The 20,773-nt window shown below is 36.5% G+C and overlaps 1 protein-coding gene across 1 annotated transcript in view; it reads left to right on the forward strand.

Moving 5' to 3' along the window:
- Positions 1 to 2,339: 2,339 nt before the first annotated feature.
- The window catches only part of SYT1 (synaptotagmin 1), a gene marked incomplete at its 3' end in the record, with an annotated part of 226,784 nt that continues 208,350 nt past the window's right edge, over positions 2,340 to 20,773 (forward strand). The window contains exon 1 of the mRNA XM_081331976.1: positions 2,340 to 2,363. The remainder of the gene's footprint in view (positions 2,364 to 20,773) is intronic.

Raw genomic sequence — 20,773 nt, forward strand, 5'->3', positions numbered from 1 at the left:
AAAAATATTCAAGCCTATTACTTGGCTGAGCATTTTGAATTTTTCCCAAGTTTTCTTTTTAGACATAAAATCATACAGCTGGAAGGGGTCACTGAGAAATCCAAGATTGTTTGCTTTCTACAGGGAATAGTAATAATAATATATGGTCTCATGTTAGGAATTCACACACATCATACAATTTTATTTTCTAAATATAGTGGGCTGATGTCACATATAAGTAGATAAATTCTACAAAATCCTAAATATGTCATTCCATTAGTTCTTTCCTATGTACAGTATTCATTCAGTATGTAATGTCAAGGGTTTTTTTTCCACTTCCCTCTGCTGTTGACTAATTCTTTCATTCTATTTGTCTTCAGGCTTCACCAGAATCAAATCTCAGTGAAACCACTCATCCCAATCCATAGAATCTTATGAGTAAATTAAACATACGATGCACATTATGTACTTGATTGCTCCAGAGTCTTGAAAGAATAATTTCTAGTTATAAAAATATACTGAAGGCATTGTGATGTGATATTGCAAAAAGCAGGCAGTTATAGCTAAAATAATTTTATTCTATTTCTCATGAAAACAAAAGATTTTTTTAGCAAAAATCTTATCTCCTCTGAAACATTATTGAAATGAGTTTAGGATCTTGTAGTTGACAGATGTTGCAATAACAGTTTAAGGAAATACAGTTGTCATTACAAGATTTCACCCTGTGCAGTGGACTCATAGGAAACATAGCCATGGATGGATGATTTAATGTTCCAGTATGTTATATAAAGAATTATTGGTTAAATATAAGAAGATGGAATTAAATGAACACTATTTTTGAAAAATAATATTTTATTGTCCTTGTTTTTTATGAGACAGCAATGGTTTCAGGTTTTTAGATTATGAGATGGGAAAGGGCAGTTTATCATTATGGGATCAGATAGATATATAGATAGATGTAGATATAGATATATAGATACATAGATATATAGATATATAGATATAAATATAGAAAGAGCTAGGTGAAATATTTTAAAATAAAGAGAAAAAATTAATATGCCTATACTTTTGTTCATCTTATACAATTATATGACATAGGGCCAAATGGTTATGAGACTGATTAAAGTTTAAATATTTGTATTATTGATTTTAAACTTTCCTTACACTACTTTTATTTTTAAAAAACTATTACAGTGTTGTTTTTTTAAAAATATCTATTTAACATTCTTCAGCAGTTCTTCTTCCATCTCATGTTCTCCTATTTGTTATCCTCAACATAGTTTTGCAAGGCCAAAACTTAAGTTAACAGCAAACCATGTAAGCCATGTAATAGCAAATTAATTTTGCAATGGAAGTATTTATAATCAGAAACACTCCTTTATTATGGCTTTTTAATGTGCCTATGTAAGAAAAACTGACATAGTCCGCACTCCCATCTTTACCATATAAAAGCTAATTTTAAGCCTAACCCTTCAAAACAACAATTGGGATATTTTTTTTTATTTTGATAAAACATCTATACAAACATGTAGCAATAATAGGCAAAGATAGCATGATGAAAGAAACATTTTTTTCTCACTGAAGATTATCTATGCAACTCCGGTGTAAAACTCTGTGGAATTGTCTGTATAGAAAACTGTCCATTGTACACAGCCTAAAAATATCATCCTAACCACCTCATCCGATAAGCTAAGCTGTACTGAAGGTGACAATGCATCAATTAATTTAAAATGCCACAATAATAGTTTCCCTTTTCCTACAGTTGTATCCAGTCAATAATAATTGTAACACAAATCTTATTATTTGCCAGTTTGTGTCCCTAGAGCTATATGTAATTCTTGGATTGATTTTGTGCAGATTTTGGTCTAAACTGTTGGGTCCAGATGATCAGCTGAAACCAAGACTTCTCTATTCCTACCCTGCAGGCTTCTGCTTGCGAAAGAGAATAGAAAATATCAAAATGAGGTGGCAGAAGACAGGAAACTACCCTTCTCTATCTAATGACCTATTCTTTGGGGTTCCATCTTCTGATTACTTCTGTTGCTTATTCTCTACGAATCCTGATGAAATTTCATGGTCTTACTACAAGTCCAGACACTCTATGGTCTTTCAGAAATAATTACTCATATAAACCTCTTGAGTATTGGTCATACTAGGTTTCTTTATTATATGCTGCCATTTTCATTTGATTGGTTTAAATTGTTGAATTCATTCCCAGGAAGACCATAAGCTGCCTATCTCTGTTCTTCCATTCAGAACTATTTTTGTAGAATAGTCTGGCTTTATATTGTTTAATATAATCAAAAACATTTTGTGCATGTTTTGTTCTTATAGGAAGGTGAATTTAGAAAAAAACGAAGATATCTTGAATCACATCATCAACAGTAAGTCGGTTTTCACCATACTCTAAAATACAGTATTTTGATTCAATTTTCTGTCTTTACTTTTACGGTGTAAGAAATTAGTATGACATCTATGAAATATCCATCTTCTCTTCAAACTCAATTTCATTTCTGTGGAATGGATTTTTTTTTTATTCATTTATCTGGTAATCCTCTTAGATAAAAGACTAAAATAATCCCTGCCATGTGCCTGTGTTACACCGCATAGGAAAAGATTGGTAAGACTGCCTTCCTGACAAGGATACTACTAGTGATAGGAAGCAACCTCATTAAAAGGGAAATGCCAAATCTTTTCATGCATTTTACCTGTTAAGGGGATTCTTTATGAATGCTTTTCCTTTGGATGTATTTCTGCCAAGTGTGGAATACATATTTTCATATGTTCCAATACTTTGAAGTTTTGCGTGCTATTTATCTTCAGGGCTGCTTGGAATCAGAAAGGCAGAATATAGCCAAGTTCTGCTCACTCTCTCTCAGAAGTATAATTGTACTGTAGGAAAGATACAAGAATGGTCAGTCACATATGATCAGCCTCAGACAGTGACATTGTTTCTTTGCAAAAGGACACCTTGTAATATTGCTTCAGGATTATGCTTTTCTTAGAAATGGACCTCATCCAGATTTGCACATAGATCTGTGCTATGCAAGTAACATTATATTGGTTCTCCCCCCCCCCTCATTTTTAAGTATTGTTAGTCACTCAGAATCAAGTAGTTTGGATGGGCAGGCATAGAAATTGAATAAATAAATAACATATGACTGAATCTTACAATGGGAAGATGGTTATATATACCGGTACTTGTTTCAGTTTTTATTTCTACTTAATATTATAGTCTCAAATTAGTTTGAACTCCTTTATTCTTTGGTATAATAAGTGCTGACCTAAAAATCAGAAGACTGTGAATTCTAGTTCTGCCTTGGGCATGAAAGCTGGCTGTTGACTGACTTATGTTGGTGCTCAAATAAATACAATTACCTTTTTTATTTTAGGCCGAATATAAAAATAAACCTTTTAATATCATCCAGGCTTGTGATTATAAAATACAAATGCCTAACCATAACTATATACTTATAGGAATGGAACTATGCAATGACTAAAGGTTTCTCTGTCCAGTTGTGTCTAATGCTATGGGTAGTGCTCATCTCTGTTTCTTGGCCGAGGCAGCCAGCACTGTCCATTTCCTGTGATAATGTGATCAGCATGGCTTACTTTCCCACCAAAAGTGGTACCTATTAATCTACTCACATATGCATGCTTTCGAAATGCTAGGTGGGTAGAAGCTGGGGTGAGAACAGGAGCTCAACCTGTTGCATGGCATTCAAAACATGAACCCGGGCTGTCATCTTTCCAGCTGACTAACTCAGCATCTTTAAACACTGTGCCATCAAGCCCCCTCAAATTTAATGATTATTCAACATGTATAACATATACTTTTTAACACACTATTGTGATTGAATTCCAAGAAATGAAATCAAAGCTAAATTAATGTTAACCTCCCTCTATATCTATTTTTCTTTCCTTTTTAAATAACTGATACTATAACATTTAAGAATATTTTACTAGCAGTAGAGCATTTATTGTTGCTTCAAAATTAATTGCAAAATCATTTCTTTCAATATCACAAATACTATAAGCTCATTTGACACCTGAAATAAATAACTTTCTTAAATTCACAACATTACCTGTGGGGGACAGGTAATGATGATCTAGAATCAACAGTTATTTCTTCAAAATATTTACTATAGAAAGCTATTTTATTGCTTTATAAAGCTCTATCATAGCAAACTTTTAAAAGCAACAGAGAGAAGAAAAATACATGGGACTGTAGAGAGGTAGAGTGTCAGGTATTTGTGTCAATAATCTGTTCCTCCAGCAACATTATTAGTTTGAATTGATCCAATTAAGGGAGAAGCCATTGGGAAAATTATTTGATACAGATTATGTCTGTGTAAATCAGGTTTGGTTTGAACTGGAGATTCAAGATTTGACTAGATTATTCAATTCCAGTTTTCATTATGACATTCAAAGGTAAACATATTGAAGCCATCTTACGTTTTGATTTGATAAAACATTCTATAATAAAGAAACATTTAATAGAATGGGATGAAGAGAAACAAATAGTAACATTAGATAATGTTAACTCTGTCAATCTTCAGTGAACACCTTCAAGGATTATCCAACTTCAGTTTCAATGTATGTTCCAGCTCTTTAAAGGCAGTGTTGTTAGAGGACAGCATAACATTTTATTTTACAAATTATGTAAATGTTCTCTGCAGCAATTGTGCTGAACCAATACTGCAAGTGTTCTTCTCCAACTATTTTAATAATAACATATTTTTGATGAAATATAATGCCAAAAAGAAACTGGCACAAAAACATATTGATAGTTTTGCTACTCCCTTTTTCTTAAAAACAGTTTAGCCAGAGCCTTTAAATTTTACCTTTACCTTACCCATTCTTAGTGTCAAAAGGTAATCCTTATCTAGTCATGCCAAGTTAAAGTACAGTTCTACCCAAAGATGGTATGCTAATTAGATCCAAGATTGCATACTAAAAATTTCAGTCTAGCTCATTTCAAAGTGCTGAGAATTGGAAAAATCCCAGTTATATTGGCATGACAATTGTAGAAATATATTAGCACAAGAAAGAGCAAAGTTGTATGCTGATAACAAGTAGGAATATCTTGGCATCCTAAAAAAGTTCTCATAGGCAGAGATTGGCTAATTATCTCATGCCAGTGTCATAGAACCTACATTCGTCATTTATGGGAGGGAAATCGCAGCATTCTATAATGTCTGTATCAACCCAAGAAATTAAAGAAAACATCAAGCACATGAAAGTCTATAAAGGGCTTTGAGGGTATCTTCAGTTTGTGAATCTGTTCAGTGGGGTGATTCCATCAAAACTTCATTAAATTGAAACATCCCTTGAAAATTTTGCAAAGATCTAGTGATATTGCCCTTATGTGATTTTGCTTTCTTTCTTTGTGGTATAGCATTTTAGCTGCCTTTCCTAAACAGACATATATTGACTGCGATAATGGGAGTTGAATCCAACACATTTAAATATGCAAAATCTATTTATTTTGCTTATAAATAATAAAACCCTGTTATATTACCTGGATTATGACTGTACATTCCAAAAAGGCTATGAGAAAGCAGCAGAAGTTAGAAAGATAATTCTAATAAATGCCAACATTGCAGGCAATTGGGCCTTGCCATACCTTGTTCCCATACAAACATAGTCTCTTATTTAAAGTTTTCCATATTTTGAATTTATTCATAACTAAAAAGCATGATCAAAATATTCCAATTAAAAATGGCCAAATATTACTTTCATACATGTCTCATTTAATGTGAGATCAAGGATAGAGAATCATGTTCAATTTTCAAAATATACTAAAACAATAACAGAATATATATGCATAAATAGGAAGCAGACATGTAACTCTATATTCAATACTGAAAGCAAACGTGATGAAATTTTATGTAACTTCATCCTACACTTTTTATTTTTTCTTTAATTACTTTATTTTTCAAAGTGCAGAATCCTGCAGAATGGAGGAAAAACAGCAATTTCAACATAAGCTTTAGAAAAGGTGTCTGACTATGATTCTAATACAATTTAAGTTACATCTGCTAAAACATTTTGTATAATGATTAAATGGACAGATATGATGCTTTGTTATGGCTGTCTGACTAATGACAGTTTCTTTATAATATCTTATTTATGCATTATAAAGACAAATTAATGTAATTTAACAGATCAGGTTATTGTTCAGATTAGCAATCAGCTCATGAGAATACTGCTAGAACAGCTAACTCTTATTTCATTCAACCCAAAACATTAATGCTGGGCAGTTTCAGTCTATTTGTTTAAGAAAAAAATAAATTTCTTTCTGTTCTTTTCTTCTTTCACCTTATAAAGTTATATGATTACTGTAGATTATTTCTTCACATTTTTCTTTGAAAAGCTAATATTTATATTTCATATTTTTGTGTGTATATTTTACAGAAAGGAAAATGCCCTGATTAATACATTTTAGTCTGTCTTGGTTTTTGAAAGGAGATTGTATTATGCCTATCAGAGTTCTAGCAAAATAATCTCTATTCCCAAAGTCTTGGAAAAATTATCAAGGTTCATATATCTAAGATACCCATCTTACTGTTACTTGGAACTTCATGATGAATAGGCATCCATATTCCCAAATACATATTTATACACACATCAGTTCTGAAATTATAGCTTGGCAAATTAGCCCTTGGCCTTAGAAGCAAACTGAGTTTCACCCTTGGTAGCCTTGTGCAGAATCAACTAGGAATCCCATGGACAGAGTTTTTGTTTATTAAATTTGTATTCTGCTGCAATCCAAAATACTGGTTGAGAAATTCAAAACTTCCTGTAATGTCAAATTGCTTCCAAATTCCATGAACATTATCAAAAACGAGCTCAACTCCGCAGAGACTATACCTTCACAGGCCAGCTAATCTTTATACTATCCTTTTGTGGAAAATGTGGTTTTGCTAGGTCAGCTTTGAAGTTGCAGTTTGCTTTATAGTACATTATTTGACTTCTGTTTCCAAGAAAAGAATCCAGCTTCTTGGTCTCATGCATATTGAAGTGAGGTTTTAATTATAGATGACTGTGGCCTAAACACTTGACTATAAAAGTTTCTTTCTATGTTGTTATTAGGTCAATTACATACTGGCTGCTTTTTTATAAGTAATGAGTAATAGTACTTATTATCTTAGTTCAGATTTTATATTTATTTACTTGATATTGCAGACACAGTAGCTGTATATTTTCAGATAGAAGACCTAAGACATAGATTTGCATTCTGCAGTACTTTGACATGTTCTAGTTATTCAACCTAATTTTGCAAAACAGTTCTGTCTGCTGGCTTTCCTGGGGGAAAGTTGTTGGCATCTATCATTTTAGCACTTGATTGATTACTCACTATTATTGAATTTATCATCTGATTCTTCTTAGCTTTTTTTCCTAGCTAATAAACAAATATATCACATTCAAAATATCCCAAGAGTTAGATAATCCTTTGTAGAATGATTGGTAATATTTTGTCTTGAATAATAGTTTCATATGTGAAAGCTGTGGCCTTGATCCAACAATAGATGTGGAGCATTTACAATCAGCCTTCCTATAAATGATTTCTTCTTATTTATTCATCAGCAACATGTAGATTTTTTCTTATAGAACAGTGTTTTTACCTCAAGCATTTGATAAAGTAGACCACAACCTACTATTTGATAAGATAGAAAAATGTGGGTTAGACAGCATCAATACCAGATGTATTCATAGCTGGCTTAAGACAAATAGTATATCATTCTTTTCTACTTGTTCAAACCATGTAAATCAAATAAAATATGAATTGTATTTTATAAGTAGTGGTTAGAATAGTTAGAAGGCAGTATTGCAGGCTAATTCTGCTGACTGCCAGGAGTATGATCATGACCGGCTCAAGGTTAACTCAGCCTTCCATCCTTCTGAGGTCATTAAAATGAGGACCCAGGTTGTTGGGGACAATAAGCTGACTCTGTAAACCACTTAGAGAGTGCTGTAAAGCACTATGAAGCAGTATATAAGTCTAAGTGCTATTGCAACAACAACAACAATAATAATAACTAAAAGAAATGGATAGGAAGACCAGAAAAATAATAACAATGGATCATGCTCTTCATCCACGCTGTGACATTGACAGACTCTTATCTACCAATGCAAATAAGTGGGCGTGGAATGTTGCAAGTACATCAGATGGTTGAAGAAGAAAAAATTGCTTTGGAAGACTATCTGAAGGACAATGATGAAGATGCACTGAAATTAGTATATCAAGAAGGCTTACTGACCACTGGAAAAACCAAACTGGCCTACAAGAAAGACCAAATGAAGAACAGAATGGAAGCATGGGAAGACAAACACTACATGATGATGATAACTTTATTGTCACTTTGAATGTACACCAATCGGCATACATCAAAATGAAATTTCGTTGCATACAGCTCTCAAAGGGTCACCACCTCCAATATATACTCCTTGTAGAATCGTGGCCCGCTCAAATTTCACATTGTCCATTTTAGTCTCTAGGGAGTGAACGATGGCAAACAGGACAGATGGAAATGGGGCTTCATGTGGATTAGCCCTCAAGTTAGCTTGTATTCTGACAACCTCGCCTTCTTTCCTTTTTCTGATCCTGACTTCCACCTTTTCCTTTAAGAGGCCTTGCTTCTTTTCACCCCTGGAGCATGCTGCTGCCACTGCCACCAACTCCTCCAAAAGCCTCTCTCTCTTCCTCTGGGCCTGCCGACAGCCTCATCCAGTTCCTTCGCTCCATAAGCTCCAGGTCCTCTCCTCCTCTGCCTCCTCTGGAAACAGCCCTGATTTGCAATACAATCCATCACTAGGCCAGCAGTCAGATCTTGCTGCTGGTAGAACAAATTCAAACAGTGCCAACGACTTTTAACGGTCTCACCAACAGTTCCAAAACAACTAGAAACTCGCCATGCCAGCAAAGATTGTTGGTCGTATGTCGTATGTTACCTTAGTTCCACCATGTTGCTCAAACACATTAAAATCTTCCTGATCATGTGGCCTATACTAGCCCTTAATATCCCTCCCAAAACTATTCGCCTTCAAGAGCCAATGCAGCCGCAGCCATTCCAGGCGCCGCCATCTTAGGTCTTTGGCCAGTACATTGAAAAAAAAATAGCTGGGAAAGCAGATAATAACAAGATGGCAATGGCTAAGAGCAGGAGAGTTGAAGAAGAAGACTGAGGGACTAATTCTGGCTGCACAAGTCCAAGCCTTAAGGACAAATGCATACAAAGTCAAAATTGAGAAGACAGCAACAGACAGTAAGTGCCGCCTATGCAAAGAAACTGAAGAAACAGTGGACCACCTGGTAAGCTGCTGCAAGAAGATTGCACAGCAACAATGGTGCATTGGAAGATCTGCAAGAAATATCATTTGCCTGCAAGCAAGAACTGATGGGATCATAAAATAGAGAAAGTCCTAGAAAATGAAAATGTTAAATTGCTCTGGGGCTTTAGAATTCAAACAGACAAGCACCTGCTACATAACACCCCGAACTTAACAATTATCAATAAGAAAGGCAAAAAAGTCTTGAAAGTGGCAGTGCCTGGAGACAGCAGAATAGAAGAGAAAGAACTGGAGAATATAACAAAATACAAAGACCTACAAATAGAAATAGAACAAATGTGGCAAATGCAAACAAGGTAGTACCAATAGCAATAGGTGAATTAAGTGCATTAGGTGCAATCCCAAAACCACAGAAGCACCACTTGAACACCATTGGCATTGACAAATTCATCATTAGTCAATTACAAAAGGCAGCCTTACTAGGAACTGCTTCCATCTTGTGATATCTGTAATATCATCAATTCAAACATCCACATCTGCCTATCCCAGGTCCTTGGTAAGGACTCGATAGGTAGACAAAAATGTAAACCTTAAATCATTTCAGACAACTGGTTGTCCAGTCTCTTCTTAAGAACTTCCAATGTTGGAGCATTCACAACTTCTGGAGGCAGGTTGTTCCACTTATTAATTGTTCTAATTGTCAGGAAATTTGCTTTTCTCCTTGATTAATTTCCTTCCATTGCTTCTTGTCTGCCTTCAGGTGCTCCGAGATCCCTCTCACAGTTACTACTATTGAGCAAGGTACCACCTATACGGTACCTGTGCATTTTTTTTTCTTGCCTAAATGTAGAACCTTACTTTTTTCACCATTGAATTTCATTTTGTTAGATAGCGCCCAGTGTTCAAGTCTGTTAAGATCCTTCTGTATCTTAAGCCTATCTTCTAGAGTGTTGGCTATTCCTGCCAGCTTGGTGTCGTCTGCAAATTTGATGAGTTCCCCATCTATCCCCTCATCCAAATTATTGAAGATGTTGAAGAGCACTGGGCCCCGAATGGAGCCCTGGGGCACCCCACTAAACACTTCCCTCCATGTAGATGCAGTTCCATTGAGGACCACACTGAGTACATCCGGTCAGCCAGCTACGAATCCATCTGATAGTGATGCTGTCTAACCCACATTTTTCTATCTTATTAAGTAGTAGGTTGTGGTCTACTTTATCAAATGGCTTACTGAAGTCCAAGTAAGTTATATCCGCAGCATTTCTCTGGTCCACTAATTTTGTCACTTGGTCAAATAATGCAATAAGATTTGTCTGGCATGATCTGTTTCTGACAAATCCATGTTGGCTTTTGGTTATGACTTTGTTTGCCTCTAGGTGTTCGCTGATTCATTGCTTGATTCTCTTTTCCAGAATCTTCCCAGGTATTGAGGTCAGGCTGATAGGTCTGTATTTCCTGGATCTATTTTTTCCCTTTTTTGAAGTTGGGAACTACATCAGCTCTTTTCCAGTCCTCTGGTGGTTCCCCAGTGCTCCACGATCTTTGAAACATATAGTTCAGTGGTTCTGAGATCACATCTGCCAGTTCCTTCAGAACCTTGAGGTGTAATCCATCTGGCCCTGATCATTTGAACTCTTATAGGGTAGACAGGTGCTCACTTACCATTTTCTTGCCTATTTTAACTTGTGTTTCTAATCTGTTTTTTCCAGTACTGTTTTTGATAGGTTGAACTATTTCTTCCCTTTGTATAAAAATGGAGTTAAGTTGTAAAAAACGAGTTAAATAGTTCTGCTTTCTTCCTGTTGCTTGTCACCTTCTTGCCACTTTCTCTCACTAATGGACCAATCATTTCCTTAACTTTTTCTTGTTTTTTACATGTTGAAATAAGCTTTTTTTGTTGTTATTTTTGACCTTTGTCGCAAGCCTTACTTCATTTTTAGTGTTAGCTTTCCTCACTTCATCATTTCAGGCTCGAGTTATTTGCTGATATTCTACCTTAGTTATGTGCCCCTCTTTCCACTTTTTATACTTGTCCTTTTTGTCTTTGTATTTTATCAGAGAGTTCTTTATGCAGCCATGGTGGTTTCTTTTGAAAGCTCTTATTTTTCTTCTTCATTGGTAGTGTGCTAGACTGGGCTTTTATAATCTCACTTTTCAAAATTTCCCAAGCTTCTTGAGTTGTTTTCCCTTTGAGGATTCTCATCCATGGAATCCTTCCCAAGCTGTCTCTAAGTTTATTGAAATTAGCTGTGTTAACATCCAAGATTCTAGTTTGACTATGTTCTATTGCTTGTGCTTGCATAATATTGAATTCCAATATTGCATGATCACCCCCCACACACACCCAAGATTCCTGTAGCTTCAACATTTCATCTCTGTTAGTGAGAATTAAGTCCAATATGGCTGATCCCCTAGTTCCCTTTTAAAACAAAATAACCACATTAGATCATACCTATCTAGTTCAGCATTCAGTTCTCACATTGGTCAGACAGATGTCTATATGAAATCCATAAAGAGGACATATTAAGAATCACATAGTGTTCTGTTTTTCTTTATAGGGAAATTATTCAAAAATCATAAACGGTTCTCACTGATGGAACAGGATGTTATAGAATCTTAAAAGACTTCTAGAGAAGGCTGAAAGAGTCTCCATAAAAGCCTACAAAAGATATTGATGAAAATTTCTTTTCCTTTTCAGTTTTTGGTGAAACTAATAGAATAATTTCTGGTAACACTACTTTCGGACCAGCCTCCTTTTCAGTTTTGTAATTTGATACAGTATTCTTCAACTTATGACTTTTTTTTTAGAAACCATTTAAAGTTACAATGGGCCCCAAAAAGGGACTTAGGAGTTGAATTCAAAGTTTTGAAGCCCCACCCCCATAGTCACATGACTGCATTTTGGGGGCTCAGAAACTAGTCCACATTTAGGGCCATTTGCAATATCCCATGGTTATGTGACCACAATTAGCAGTGTTTTTGCTGGAAACTGGCATTTACTTCCAGTTCCCACCAAAAAAAATCCCCATAGCAAACAATGGGTTCTCCTTAAAAACCATTTTGTTCATTTTATGACCACTGCAAAAGCAGTTGTAAGGTGAGATGTAACCATGTGAGCCAGCTTACAACTATCATGACTTATGATTGATTTCATGGGTTCAATTACAGTTGTAAATCAAGGACTACTTGTACTAAATTCAGAACTTTTCTATGTATAAGTAGAAACTTTCACTGATGAAAAGATACCTTTAAATTAAGCCCCTGTTTTCCTAATTACAGCTTGAATTCTAAGGAAAGATAGAATAACTGAATAACTCAGTGTAATTGTCATGTTCCAACATATGAATCCCTTAAAAAGAACTTCGAGGCATTGTTTTCCTTAAAGAATCCCCGGAATTCTTTTCATAGTGGCACATACAGCACAACTCCGGACATAGTTTTCCACATCCTGTTTCAATCCCGGCCACCAGAATTGCCGGCGGATGAGGTGTAGGTAGTGTTTTTTAAATATCCAGAGTGCCCAGCCTGTTTTACGTCATGGCCATGTTGGAGAACATTAAGGCAGAGGTTCTCTGGCAAATATAGCTCTCCCCCCTTGTATGCCAAACCATCTCTGCATGTTAGGGAGGTTTGATTGTCCTTGACTCATTGGTTGGTGAGGAGCTCTTTTATTTTCTTTGCCCCAGGGTCATCAGGGTTAGAGGCTCTTGAAGGTGGGACTCTGCATGGCATGAATTGAGAAGCAGTTTGTGGATTGGACATAATTGCCTTATTAACCTCTTCAGGCTGGCTTTTGTACTGGGGCAGTCTGGATAGAGCATCAGCTAAGAAGTTTTTTTATCCCGGTATGTACTTTAGGGTGAAATTAAAATGGTTAAAGTACTGCACCCATCGCACTTGTTTTGGGGACAATTTGCAGGGAATTTTTAGTGCTTCTAGGTTTTTGTGATCAGTCCATACCTCGAAAGGCGCTTTGCTCCCTTCTAGACAGTGTCGCCAGTTTAATAGAGCCCAACAGATTGCAAAGGCTTCCTTTTCCCACACAGCCCACCTCAAGGTGTTGGCACAAGGTTGTAGGGTCCCACTCTGGTTCTTTTGCAGTAGCACAGCTCCAATAGCCACGTCGCTGGTATCGGCTTGAATCACAAAGGGCTCCCCTGAGCAAGGATGCTTTAAGACCGGTTTGACCACAAATAGTCTTTTTAAATTCTCAAAAGTGGTTTCACAGTTCATAGTCCATGCTAGTGGTTGGCCCAGATGCAGCTTTCCTACCTCTTTGTCTGTTTTCAGTAATTCCGTAAGGATTAGGGCAATTTCAGCAAAGGAGGGGATGACTTGACAGTAGAAGTTGGCGGATCCCAGAAAGCTTTGGAGCTGTTTGCGAGTCTTTGGGGGCTGCCATTCAATTACGGCTTTCACTTTGGTCAGATCTATTTCAATGTCCTCGCTGGAAATTCTGTAGCCAAGATAATCCAGTCAGGTCTGGTGAAACTCACACTTTGATAGTTTAACATAAAGTTTGGCGTTCAGCAGTTTCTTTAGCATTTCTCTCACTAGTTTTACATGGTCAGCCATATTTGTGCTGTATATCAGGATGTTGTCAAGATACACCAAAACCTCTTTGTATAAATGGTCATATAGTACCTGATTAATCAGCTGATGAAGACAGCTGGAGCCCCCTGTAGTCCAAATGGCATGACTTTAATTTGGTAGCTCTCCATGGGACAGTTAAAAGCAGTCTTCCACTCCTTTATCCTCACCCAGGAATAAGCCTCTCTCAAGTCCAACTTAGTGAAGACTCTCCCCTTTGCCAGGTGGGTTAGTAAGTCCTTCAGGAGTGGGAGGAGGTATTTGTTTTCCACGCTCACCATGTTCAGACCTTTATAATTCACACAGAGACAAAGTGACCCATCTTTTTTTTTAATAACACCGGGGGTCTCACAGCAGACTTGGCCCATTCGATAAATCCCCTCGCTAGGTTTTTGTTCACATACTGCTGCATCTCCTCCATCTCAAGGGGGGGACATAGCGTACATTCTGGTTGAGGCAAGGCAGCCATGTGCGCTAGCTCATTGGGTGGGCTTTCTCCTGTAATGTTCCTCGAGCTAAGGGGGGGCTTGGGTCCTCACAGTCCTCATTCCCTTCTCTCACCAGATAAACGGTTTCCATTTGTCTAACCAGGCTAGTCCTAGGATCACAACCTCAGTGATAGAGGAAAAATGGCTACATTTCCATCTTTTGTCAAAGCAAGAACATCCAATGTTAGCAGCGTTGACAGTGATGTTATGATCCCATTTTTTTAAAAAAAAACTTATTTGGTATTTCCCAACTATAATCATTAAAATTTTTCTTTCCATATACAAGCGATATAGAATTTTGATTGCAAATTGTCATTTGAAAATAATTTAAAGTACAAAGATGGTGCAACAAGGAAATTTAGAAAAAAAATGCAGACTTTTGCTTGTACAACTTAACAAGAATGTCAACTGCTAATTTATATTTTTTTCTACCCTACTTTATGAATAATCCTGAAGGAACTATCAGACTTTCAATATTAATTAAAAGCTTATTGCTGATGTTGTTTAAAAGAAATTAGAGACTATAGAAATAAATATAAATAGCCCCTTTCTCAGGAATAGCCTTCTATTCCATTTACACTAAATCCCTGTTGACATCCATTTGGGATTAATCACACAGATCTGGGGAGGCAGACATGATGAGATGGCTGCTTTGCTCCTCTGCTGCTTGCTAATACTGGATTTTATTACATATGCAGGAGCTGATTGGATCCATTGGTTTCCATTTGCTACTTGACCCTTTGTACCACACTTACATAGAAAACAGCTTAGTATTGAACAAATGAAGTCTTCTTTGCGTGCAGTAACAACACATTTGTGTTTTCCCTTTTAGTTCTGATGGTTTAATTGCAAATATTAGAGAACTGAACTTTGTCAAAATTATCTGGCTATGCCACACATTACCTCAGATCTGTTTGAAGAGTTCCTGTGTGCAGCTGATTAGACACTCTAATGAGAGTGCCATAAAACCCTATGTATTGTGTTTCTTTCTTTTCTTCTGGAACATTATGTCTTCAGTTGTCAAACAGCAATTAAAACTAAAGCCTAAATGCTCAACTGGAAAAAAAAGGCAACTGCAAATGACTCAGTATTTAGATGAGGCAGGAGTGTACCTTTTTGTAGACTAAAGCACTAAATCCAGAGACTTTTACAGGCCACTGCAGACATATTGAATAGACAACCCTGCTGGTTCTGTTCGGATGATACGGGTCACCTGCTGGGATAGGAAGTGAAAAGAGGTAATCTCACTTTTACACACCAACACACAGAAATTAGACAAAGTAATGCTATTTCATAATATGCACATGTCATATTTCATATAATCCTGGATTTAATCTGGGGGAGGAGGATAGAGACATATCATTGTATAAGCAGGGCTGTTTCCAGATGAAACTACAGTGAAATTCTTTGTCTGGGTTTATGTATTCTTTAATCCTTTTTTTTGGAGGGGGTGAAATCCCTCCTGCTTTTACTCACGAGGAAAAAGCTGAATTATATTCATATTTTTATACACAACTGACATAATATTTTCTTGATTGTGACCAATTATAGTTGTAATTCTATACGTGCTCAACAACATTGTCATTTGTTGGGACTCTACTGTTCAAAACAGATTCTAAAGCTGAGTTCCATAGCTATCACACTTTTCAGAAGAAATCGCTGTGCTATACCAAATGATTTATAGGTTCTCAAACAAAATAAATCAAAATTTGGTCTTTTGGGTATTCTTTAAAGTTTTTATATAATCCCTCTCCTGCCATACTTATAATTATTTATTATTAATTAAATTTGTTAAATGATTGTTATATACTACCTTTCACAGCCTATATAAAATGAAATCTTGCTTCCTAACTACTAAATACTTCTATTGTAATCTGAAATATTGTCTCTGAGATAACCATCTCACATGCTGAAAGAAACTTGGAATTTGCATCCAAACTACACATCAATCTTAATAATAATAATAATAATAATAATAATAATAATAATAATAATAATAATAATAATAATAATAATAATAATAATAATAATAATAAAGTTGGAAGGGACCTTGGAGGTCATCTAATCCAACCCCCTGCTCAGGCAGGAAACCCTATACCATTTCAGACAAATGGCTGTCCATTCTCTTCTTAAAAACTTCCAGTGTTGGAGCATTCACAGCTTCTGGAGGCAGGTTGTTCCACTGATTAATTGTTCTAACTGTCAGGAAGTTTCTCCTTAGTTCTAGGTTGCTTCTCTCTTGTCCTGCCTTCAGGTACTTTGGAGAATAGCTTGACTCCCTCTTCTTTGTGGCAGCCCCTGAGATATTGGAACACTGCTATCATGTGACCCCTCGCCCTTCTCTTCATTAAACTAGACATACCCAATTCCAGCAACCATTCCTTATATGTTTTATGCTTTGGTGTTTTATGTTTTATTTCATGTTCTGTTCTTGTAGTGCTGCTTACTCTGTTAACAGCGTTAGAAGAATTTCAACAGCTAAAATTTCCATTCCTATCTAATGAATTCATTCTTAAGCATGAGAGACTTTATGTATTTCCTAAATTTACACTATCATAAAACAACCACCTATCAACATATTCTTCTTTTTCTAAATTATTATTCACAAAAGTCTACACTTAAACACACCTACTGAGGAGAATTGCTTACAAAAATATACATATGGTAAGAAACATTTGCAAAATTATGACTCTGAAGAGAAATGCCTAGAAAAAATGTATGCATATTACAGTACAAAATGAAGCAACAAACATTTGATTTGATTTGATTAATTTAGGCACCATCTGGGTCTCACTGACTCTGAGTAGTATACAATAGAAACAACAGCATTAAAAAATAGAATGCAATAGGAATAAAATAATAAAAAAACATAAATGATGATTGATTTGATCAACAACACCCCCATGCAAGGTCTAGAACAGCAACCAGATTTAGCCATCTTTGGGCTAAATGCTGGCCTGAAACCTGAATGTAATGGATCTAGTTTACCTGCTTCTTCCAAGATTCTCATCACCTGCAAGTCAACCAACTTCTCACCAACCTGCCAATGCTACATTAATAGAATCTTACACATCTGAAGATAAAAGCCTTTAACTACCTGATCAACTTTCCTAAGTTTCTTGGTTCGACCATTAAACTACTGTGGTTCCCTCCTCCTAATTGAATTATTTCCTAGGCAGCATTTCTTCCCTTCATCCTTCAAAGTCATTGTCAGATATCATTACACTTCCGTACCCACCTCATGCAAACCCAACCAAATGTCTAACAGCCCACCCCCTGCCACTGGGAATTCAGCCCCATCCACTGGGCTGTATCTGCCCAAACACTTGGCAGGGAGGCCAAGTCTCTGTAGGCACTTACCAACAGAATAGAATATATATACAGTTCAGGAGTGAACTGTGGAGTTCTTTATACTCTCTGAGCTTGGTTGTTTGTTTGCAGGGATTTCATTAATATCATCACTGTATTCCTCTCCTCCCCCCCACAAAAAAAGGGTTAATCATAAAACTAAAATCTGATATCAGTCCAAGTTGTTGTTGTTAGCTGCGAAGTCATGTCCAACCCATCGCGACCCCATGGACAACGTTCCTCCAGGCTTTCCTGTCCTCTACCATCTTCTGGAGTCCATTTAAGCTCATGTCTACCGCTTCAGTGACTCCATCCAGCCACCTCATTCTCTGTTGTCCCCTTCTTCTCTTGCCCTCAACCTTTCCCAGCATTAGGCTCTTCTCCAGTGAGTCCTTCCTTCTCATTAGGTGGCCAAAGTATTTGAGTTTCAACTTCAGGATCTGGCCTTCTAAAGAGCAGTCAGGGTTGATCTCCTCTAGGACTGACCGGTTTGATCACCTTGCAGTCCAAGGTACTCGCAGGAGTCTTCTCCAGCACCATAGTTCAAAGCAAGACTATCCAAAAGCCTCCATACTAACCACTAGAACCTGGGAAGCCTAGAGCAGCCAAATGCATCAAGGAAAACCAAAGGCCACAGAAGTCCTGTGTAACCTTTTACCACCAACTGCAATGTTGGAAACCAGGCAACTTCAGGAAAATGGGAATGGAAAAATGAAAACCCTTTAAAATTTAATATAACTGATTTGATGGCTTTGTGCTCATTTCCCATCCCCACCCCCAATTTTTACTCCATTTCTTTGCTTTATTGCTGTAAATTTATGAAGGATTCCAGAGTTTTCTAAAATTTCCATGCTATTTTCTGACATGAGGCCTACCTTAGAGACATTTGTGATTTTTTAAATTTTCTTATGGCCAACATGATTACTTCCTGAATCTGGATAAATAAATCAAATTTTTATTTCTGAAAATACTACTTTCACTGATTCACACTGAGGCTTCCCTACAGGTTCAGATCAGACAGAGCAAAATGCTCTCATGGACCCTTTATGAAGCTGACTATATTATCTTCCTAAAAATTCACTCTGAGTTATTGATAATTAGCCATCGGAAGATAGAATTTTTTGAAATAATGCATTGCAAGAACAGCTCCCTGAGCAGCAGTTAGAAAAAGGGGAGAAAGCCTGGAGAAATACAATTTCTCTTTTAATGCAGATGTCATTAGTGGAAAAGGCCAAGAAATGGAATATACAGGATATAACCTGCCATCAAAAGGATTGTAAAGTGGATCAGGCTTTGAAGTTTTCCATTACACATCAACTACTATGACTAAGTTTTTTTTTAAAAAAAATTGAATCTCTACTCTCAGCTAAGATCTGTCATACAGTATATGTGCGTTCTGTACATGGTGCTAAGGAGACCAAGCACAGTCCCAAATAATCTGATCAGTACTTTCTTGCTATAATGATAGCAAGTTTTGTATAAAGAGAGCTTTCCTGTTGCATAGAGTATTTCATTTTAGAAAGTTCTATGTCACAAGTATTTAACCTGTATGTATGTAAGTACACATGTAAGCACATATATTAACCAAACAGAGTTTCTCAATCTTTTGGGCTGGTGAGCATATTTATAATTTTGAGACTATGTTTTAGGTTTTCTTATGAAAATGACTGTCACAGAGATAAGGTAAAGGTAAAGGTTCCCCCGCACATGCGTGCTAGTCGTTTCCGACTCTAGGGGCCGGTGCTCATCTCCGTTTCAAAGCCAAAGAGCCAGCGCTTGTCCAAGGACGTCTCCATGGTCATGTGGCCGGCATGACTAGACGCCAAAGGCACACGGAACGCTGTTACCTTCCCACCATAGTGGTCCCTATTTTTCTACTTGCATTTTTACGTGCTTTCGAACTGCTAGGTTGGCAGAAGCTGGGACGAGTAACAGGCGCTCACTCTGCTACGCGGCACTCGGGATTCGATCCGCCAAACTGCCGACCTTCTGATCGACAAGCTCAGCGTCCTAACCCACTGAGCCACCGCGTCCCTTTTGTCACAGAGATAGCAGCTGCTAAAATACAAAGTTCACGTGCCAAACATTAGATTGCTTTTTGATATTCCTTCCAGTTTCAGTTGTCTCTTTCTCTCAGCAAGGGGACCCATATTTTAACAAATACTAGGAATACTAAGAATACTAAGAATATCTCTTGGGTGCAAAAGTATTCTTATAAATATAGCATTAGAGCATTTGGTATTTTCCCTTTTGAATGCCTACATGCAGGGCTTTTTTTTCTCATAGAACGCTCAGAACGGAGTTCCGGCACCTTTTTTGGATGGAACCCTGTAGGGTAGGCAAGGTGGGTTGTATGGCATATGTGAGTTCCGGCACCTTTTTCTTTTACAAAAAAAGCACTGCCTACATGCATACATACATGCCTAAAGGAGGAGTAGACCATGTTCAGTTCAGCACTTTAACCAATGTCTCTGTCTCTCTGTCTCTCTCTGTTGCACTCACTTTTACTGGACCTCAGTTGTTGCTATTCTTTCTTGTGGGTGATGTCTTAAATAGAAAGTATATTAACATGAACTCGGTTTCATATTTTATTATATTGATTTTACATGCAATGCTTACTGTATTTCAGATAATTTACAATATTCCCATTCTATATTGTTGGATCTACTGTTCATCTAAATAAACGTTTTTTTTAAATCTGCTGCTTTGGTACTATCTGTGATCATACATTTCAAGAAAGTAGTGTTTGATGCTTACTAAGGAAAGCCTCTAAGGGACTTTGAACAGGTTATTAACAATTAATATATGACAAAATATTCATCATTGTTCTTCTATTGGCAAAAATTGCCATAATGCAGGCGTTTCATTTTTCAAGAAGTTGGTATCTATTCATCTAGGACTACAGCAGAATCACCCTATGCTCACTTCTTATGTCATGTATAAAAGCATGAAACAAATTGTTTAAAATGATTTTTTTTCCTAAACATTAGCATCAGATTAATAAAAAGGGGAAAAAAGAAATTGCTGATGTTATAGTTACCAAATAATATGTAATTCACCAAAAGAAGGAAATA

The sequence above is a fragment of the Vipera berus genome (genome assembly GCF_964194415.1).
Source record: "Vipera berus genome assembly, chromosome: 6".
NCBI classification, from domain to species: domain Eukaryota; kingdom Metazoa; phylum Chordata; class Lepidosauria; order Squamata; family Viperidae; genus Vipera; species Vipera berus.